This window comes from Gigantopelta aegis, chromosome 15 (assembly GCF_016097555.1).
Source record: "Gigantopelta aegis isolate Gae_Host chromosome 15, Gae_host_genome, whole genome shotgun sequence".
In the NCBI taxonomy this organism is placed as follows: domain Eukaryota; kingdom Metazoa; phylum Mollusca; class Gastropoda; order Neomphalida; family Peltospiridae; genus Gigantopelta; species Gigantopelta aegis.
In genome coordinates, this window is record NC_054713.1 from 19,386,790 (window position 1) to 19,394,815 (window position 8,026).

The 8,026-nt window shown below is 36.5% G+C and overlaps 2 long non-coding RNA genes across 2 annotated transcripts; both read left to right on the forward strand.

The window, feature by feature from the left end:
• The first annotated feature begins 1,060 nt into the window (after positions 1 to 1,060).
• On the forward strand, positions 1,061 to 2,867 carry LOC121389906. Its single transcript, XR_005960116.1, has 3 exons — positions 1,061 to 1,385; positions 2,020 to 2,105; positions 2,816 to 2,867. It is a non-coding gene; the product is annotated as an uncharacterized LOC121389906 (long non-coding RNA).
• Positions 2,868 to 4,528: 1,661 nt separating this feature from the next.
• Positions 4,529 to 8,026, forward strand: LOC121390450. Its single transcript, XR_005960213.1, has 4 exons — positions 4,529 to 5,153; positions 5,518 to 5,573; positions 6,890 to 6,952; positions 7,909 to 8,026. It is a non-coding gene; the product is annotated as an uncharacterized LOC121390450 (long non-coding RNA).

The window sequence follows — 8,026 nt, forward strand, 5'->3', positions numbered from 1 at the left end:
AATGGTTTATGAAGCGTGGAAGGGGTGGGGTGGAGTGGGCATGTTTCCCTCCTCCCAATTTTTTTTATCCAGTAGCAGGAGCAATTGTTTACATTTATATAAATTAACTGTGTAAACTTTGCAACCTTTTTTCTTCTTCGTATTAAAGCACCGATTACTGCATTCTCGTAAATACAGTAAACAGTTTGAAAGAAATGCGAATACACTTCGAGTGTAGATTGTGACATCACTAGAAAGGGGACATAGTTTGTTTCCCGCTCTTTACAATTAAAAGGCTAGAAAAACGATTAGTACTAGCTGTTACCGATATGATTAGCTATGTGTGGGACATGGCCCAGTGGTAAAGCACTCGCTTGATGCGCAGTCAGTCGGGGATTGATCCCCATCGGTGGGCCCATTGGGCTATTACTCGCTCTAGCCAGTATACCAAAGACCGTGGTATGAGCTATCCTGTCTATGGTATGGTACATACAAAAGATCCCTTGCTTATAATGGGAAAATGTAACGGGTTTCCTCTCTAATATATTAGAATGACCAAATGTTTGATATCCAATAGCCGATGATTAATAAATCAGTGTGCTCTGCTGGTGTTGTTAAACAAAACAAAAACAAAACTTGGTGCATATAGTTAAATGTATAAGTTCAAAAGTGCGCAATGAACATGCCTGAAAAACATACTTAATGTTACTGGTGGGCAAACATCAAAGCTACTCCTAAAATGTATGGTAAGAGCAAAAAGTGTTCATTATGTTTTGTTTATTATTACATTATTACAATAATAATCAGTAATGTAATCATGTTCTTTGGGATTATTATTAGTCCCCAACCGGTCCAACCGGACGAGACTATAGATTTCATCACCGTCCTTCTGTCTGTACATCTGTCTGTCCCACATATAGTTGTCTGAATGTTTTTGTTTTCACAATACCTTGAGATGCTGAGCTGAAATTTTATGTATAGCTTTATCATGTACTGTTACATATTAAGTGTGAAATTTATAGCGATTTACCCATTTTGACAGAGTTATGACCCTTGAACTGAAGAGATACAGAAAAAAAAATTCCAGGCTTTTATTATTATTTTATTTTTTGTGCAATGCCAGAAGATATTTAGATGAATTTTTTTATATAACACATTGTTACAGAGCAAGAGTAACGTTCATGGCAATTTACCCATTTTTGAGATAGGTATGGCCACTGAATTTAGAAGATATGAAAATTTATTTGACCCAGTAGGCAACAATTATTGCTTTAGCTTCAGAATGTTTGTTTTTATTACTATTAACTGTCATTATCATTATTTTTACTACAGGAGTATTATGCATACACACACCGTTTGCGAAAGAAGTGGCTTAAAAAAGTCATTAGAAGGGAGGGCCTTCAGCGGTAAGTATCCAGTTAAATATATTGGAGGTGACAATCAGAAATTGTTACGATCACGGTTTCCACAAATGATGGCAGTCCACTATTCTCTTTTGTTTGACATTTGTTTTCTAGAGCACGGTTTGTGCAATTAACATAAGATTTGTTGTAGTTTAAATAAGTAAGTGTCTTAATAGAAAAATTTACAAACCCTTAAACCATTTATTCCTTAAAACTACCAAAATCGGGTTGCTATTAATCCCTCCTCTCACCAAAAAGGAGAGTAAAAATGGAGGATGTTGAATTTACATATCAAGATAACAGTAATAATAAAACATTTTATTTCAGATCAGAGATCCACAGAATATATTCTCACACCAAACTGATTATATATTGTATTATAGTGGGGGGGGGGGGGGGGGGGGGGGGTTGCCCAAATTAAACGAAAATGTGCGAATCTGGATAACAACATTTATTCATATTATTATTACTACCAGAGCTATATAGGGTTCGAAACGAATCACTGTGCATTTTTACATGGATTACAACTAATTTTGTACGTAGAATGATGGAAATACTTGGTAAAAACTAGAAAAGGTCTCATGTTTAAGGTTAGTGCATTTTGCCCGAGTATCAAGTCTGTAATTTAATTTTTCAGGCAATTGCACGCCTTAGAGGAACCTGGAGACTTGGATGGCCTGCCCGAGAAAGTCGCACACCGTCTGCCAACCATAGAAGAGGAAAGTAAGTTGAGTCGCTAGTTTAGAAACTAATTTGGTGATTATGTTGATCACGTCTATAAAGTTTGAAACCAGGGGCCTAATTCACTAAACTCTCGCAACTTTGCGATCTCGTAGTGCAATATGCTAAAAGACTTGCAAAGAGGATGCTTTGTTGTCTAGCAGAGCCTAAGAGAGCTTTGTGAATTAGGCCCCAGGACCATAGTACTAATCAAACTTATGGTTGGTTTGTTTGGGGTGGTGGGGTGGTGGAGGGTTTTTCTTTTTTTTTCTGAAAAAAATTGTTAATATAATGCAATTAACCGTCTGTTCTCACTTCACTGCTATTGTGTGCTTGTTTAAGTGCCGGTATCCAACAATAAGACTGACACATGCAATATATATGTAGACAGAAACCAAGGCTTATTAAGCATTCCAAGCCTTAACTCCAAGTTAATGTAATGGTAAAAATGTGAGGGCTGGCTAACACAACTATGGTAAATATACCAATGCACCTTTTTGCCTTGAGGTGTGATAAGCAGGCTGATTTTGTGAGGGTGTGGGTAAGAGAACGAAAGGAGGGTTAGGATACGGATTTCGATCTGTGGCTTTAAATTTCCCTTTAGTAATGGCTAATTGAAATGAACAATATACATTATGTGTGTGTGTGTGTGTGTATATATATATATATGTCTAAGTGTGATTAAGTTTGGTGTTTATCTTCATCAATTGCAGCTCCAGATGACATCAGGTTGTGGTGGATTGAGGAACCAATCAGAATTGAAGAATAGATCGACCACCATGTAATAATATGTAGACAGAAACCAAGGGATTTTAAGCCTTAACTCCAAGTTAAGGTATGGTAGGGCTGGTAACACAATGTAAATATACCTTCACCCTTTAAAGTGTGATAAGCAGGTTGATTTTGTGAGGGTGTTGGTAAGACAACGAAATGGGGGGGGGGGGGGGGGTAGGATGATTATTAAGATCAGTGTGCTCTGCTTCCGTTGTAATGGCTAATTGAAAAAACAAAACTTACATGTATGTATATAAAGATCATAAATGTATAAGTTCAAAAGTGCGCAGCAGTTTGAACATGCCTAAAAAACATACTTAATGTTACTGGTGGGCAAACATCAAAGCTACTCCTAAAAGTATTCAATGGATAAGAGCAAAAAGTGTTCATTATGTTTTGTATTATTACATATTACAATAATAATCAGTAATGTAATCATGTTCTTTGGGATTGATTATTAGTCCCCAACCGGTCCAACCGGACGAGACTATAGATTTCATCACCGTCCTTCTGTCTGTACAATCCGTCTGTCCCACATATAGTTGTCTGAACTTTTTTGTTTTCACAATACCTTGAGATGCTGGCTTTTTTTTTATGTATAGCTTAACTATCATGTAGTGTATTACATATTAAGATGTGAAATTTATAGCGATTTACCCATTTTGACAGAGTTATGACCCTTGAACTGAAGAGATACAGAAAATGTTTTTCCAGGCTTTTATTATTATTTTATTTTTTTGTGCAATGCCAGAAGATATTTAGATGAATTTTTGTATATCGCACATTGTTACAGATGAAGAGTAACGTTCATGGCAATGTACCCTTTTGCTAGATAGGTATGGCCAAATTGAATTTAAAAGATATGAAAATTTATTTGACCCAGTAGGCAACATTTATTGCTTTAGCTTCAGAATGTTTGTTTTTATTACTATTAACTGTCATTATCATTATTTTTACTACAGGAGTATTATGCATACACACACCGTTTTGCGAAAGAAGTGGCTTAAAAAAGTCCATTAGAAGGGAGGGCCTTCAGCAGTAAGTATCCAGTTAAATATATTGGAGGTGACAATCAGAAATTGTTACGATCACGGTTTCCACAAATGATGGCAGTCCAAAGTACTATTCTCTTTTGTTTTGACATTTGTTTTCTAGAGCACGGTTTGTGCAATTAACATAAGATTTGTTGTAGTTTAAATAAGTAAGTGTCTTAATAGAAAAATTTTACAAACCCTTAAACCATTTATTCCTTAAAACTACCAAAATCGGGTTGACTATCCCCTCCCCCCCTCGGCCCCAAAAAGTGGTAAAAACGGAGGATGTTGAATTTACATATCAAGATAACAGTAGTAATAACATAAAAACATTATTTATTCAGACCAAAGATCCACAGAATATCAGTCTCACACCAAACTGATTTTATATTGTATTGACTATTAGTGAACCAATTCCGGGGCAAGGGGGGGGGGGGAGGGGTTGAGTTGGAAGTAAACGAAAATGTGCGAATCTGGATAAGAACATTTATTCATTACTTATATATTACTTTTAACTAATTTTAATTTAACCAGAGCTAAATAGGGTTGGAGTTAAAAAACGAATCACTTGTGCATGGGTTTGTTAACAACATGGATTGGTATCAATTAAGGGATGAATGTATTAAGCAATTAACCGTCTGTTCTCACTTCACTGCTGTTGCGTGCTTGTTTAAGTGCCGGTATCCAACAATAAGACTGACACATGCAATATATATGTACACAGAAACCAAGGCTTATAAAGCATTTGAAGCCTTAACTCCAAGTTAATGTAATGGTACTTCCGCCATGGAACCGTGGGCTGACGATGCCAGAACGCGGATCCATGGTGGACGTGCCTGAACCGTTTTGGATAGGGGCACGCGAAAATAGTTCCCAATCCCAATGTAATGGTAAAAATGTGAGGGCTGGTTAACACAACTATGGTAAATATACCAATGCACCTCTTTGCCTTGAGCTGTGATAAGCAGGCTGATTTTGTGAGGGTGTGGGTAAGAGAACGAAAGGAGGGTTAGGATACGGATTTCGATCTGTGGCTTTAAATTTCCGTTTAGTAATGGCTAATTGAAAAAGAACAATATACATGTATGTATATAAAGATCATAGATGGGCAAACCGAAAAGGTTAAAGGTAAAGCAGTTTGAGATCAGTCTAAGTGTGATGATTAAGTTTGGTGTTTATCTTCATCAATTGCAGCTCCAGACAACATCAAGATGTGGAATGATGATACAATAAAAAGAATCCAGTAAGTATCCAGCTAAATATATTAAATAAATTAGGAATGGTCCTGAACATGACGGGGAGGTGAATGCACCATATTTTATTATTTTATTTCGAGGACTGATTAAGATCACCGATTCCAAAAACGATGGTAATGCACTATTCACATTTCACACTATTTACATGATGTTTTTTTCCTCATGCATCTCTACGCTGCTAACTAGAAACAAATTGTAATAAAATGGAGGATGTTGTTTGTTCAAATTAACATTCGGTGCGGATCACATGACCTTCCATACTCCAGATCAACAATGCCAAATAATTTAAATTGTATGCTTTTTATGCTCTATATTTTATGTTTCATTAAAAATTCTAACCTTAATTTTCAGCCCCAGTCCCTCTTCTATTGCGCTGGCGGACGAAGTGCCGACTACCTCCAAAAGTAGTAAGTTTTGTAGAACTTGATCAGGGTGTTACAAAATAATTTGGTGATTATTTTGATCACCACCGTTTGAAGTTTGGAACCAGGGCCATAGCTAAAGTCCTAATCAAAATTAAACCTTTTTTCATTGATTCTTGTTAAACATGATTCATGAAAATCTTTGGAATGAAAACCGTAACACACTATTAAAATAATGAAGACCTGTTTTATTCTCGTTTTGCTGTTGTTGTATATACTGCTGTTACAATATATAATTATTATTGTAAAATATTTGTATATGTACATGTATATATGTTTGAATATCGATACACAAATAAAAATAAAGAATTTTTAAAATAACAACAAGTGTCTAAAATTGGAAAACACTTGTATATCATTTTGTCAACACCTTCCTATATAATAATTGACACATTACGTGTGTGTTTTATCATTTCTGTGTTTGTATGGAAGCAGGTGGGATAAGTGCTTACTATTATGCACGTATGCTATTCATTTTCTCTAGGTTTTGTGTTATTTTATGCTATATATTACTTTTATGTACAAACTATAAGGCACGTTAAAAAATGTTAAGCCTTAATGCTTTCGAATTCCCAGTGTCAACACCTAAAATGGCAGCGACTTTTATATTAAACCAACAGTACATTTTGAACATTATATAGTGATAAACTCTCAGGGTTCGATTTCTTACGTGTATTTGTATTTCTTACACACCCGTATATGGGATGACCCGTTGTAGATCAATATCGTCTCCAACATATGTTGCAAATCACTTCTGAGACTTATGATTGGCTGTTCCGAGGTCATGACCCAAGTGTCTCGAGGAACTATAAACTGAGGACGTCATTTTAGTCGATCATTTACATCTATGGATTCATTAACTTATACTTTTATCCTAATGTTGAGGCTTTTTATATAATGTTTTCCCATTATACTATATTAAAATTACCTTTTATACTCTTATCTATGATGGGTTGTATTATGGTATGATGTTGTCCGTCCGTCCATTAACCTTTTCTTGTCCGAACCATATCTTGCATACAGATGCATACAGGACCATTAAACCTCACATGTAGGAACAACTTGGGATGACAGCGTGTCGCGTACTATTACTAGGTCATTAAGGGTGTGTAAGAAATAGATTAATGTACTCATGCCCGCTGGAGACGATTGATCCTACAACTCTTGGTTTCCAAAAGTATCTAACTCACTTTCACTTGTTAGATACATTTGAAAATCAGTCGTTGTAAGATACATTGTGTCCAGTTTATTATTCTCTATGTCTACGTGTAGTGACTAAGGTTAGTGGTTGCTAATTGCAGGTCGGCACGCGACTCTCAAGAGTGGGCCATCGAAGTGTTGGCTGTGTTGTGGTGTTTTAAATTGTGAGTGCATAAATAATGGCAATCAGTAATGTTTTCCACATCATTGTCATTATTATTATTATTATTATTGTTATTATTATTGACCGGCGTCGTGATTAGGCCATCGGTCTACAGGCTGGTAGGTACTGGGTTCGGATCCCAGTCGAGGCATGGGATTTTTAATCCAGATATCGACTCCAAACCCTGAGTGAGTGCTCCGCAAGGCTCAATGGGTAGGTGTAAACCACTTGCACCGACCAGTGATCCACAACTGGTTCAACAAAGGCCATGGTTTGTGCTATCCTGCCTGTGGGAAGCGCAAATAAAAGATCCCTTGCTGCTAATCGGAAGAGTAGCCCATGTAGTGGTGACAGCTGGTTTCCTCTCAAAATCGCACAAAATTTGCGAGTGGCGGACTTTGTATCATTTATATAGTAGGGATGGAAATTTGTGTTACAAATACATACACATGTATGGGGTCTCGGATTTTACTTTGCACTTCAGTTCTTATTAATATTGTGGCCTACGAATATGATGGTAGCTTTTGAGACTGTGTAAAATAATATTAAACTGATGGACAGAAATAAGGAATCACATATAGTGTAACAGTAAATAGTGATTGGAATCAAAACCAACATCCACAGTGTTAGAATTTAACCATGTAACAATTAGGTGAAATACAGACATTACTATTGTAGTCGTCAATTAAATTCTGTCTACAATTCCACGTATTTCTTTATTTCTTTCCATCAGTATATTTTCGACTATTGGATGGGTGGGGTGTCTAAAAATAGAGGTGTGTGTATTCAGAGGGGGATGGGTGGGTTGTCCAGAATGATTGGGGTGGGTATCCCAAAGGAGAGTTGTGTCTAGGAGAGGGGTAGGTATCCAGAAGATGAGGGGCGGGATGGGCGGGGTGTCTAGAAGAGGGATATCCAGAGGATGCAAAACTATACACTATTTTAATCTTTTTAAAGGAGAAGATGAGAATGAAGACTGAAGAAAGCATTGTAAAAAGAAAGGCGCGTGTGCAGAAGGGGAAGCCTAGTTTCGGGGCCTGACCTCCTGCTTCAAGCAAACTTTTTTTTTTTTTTT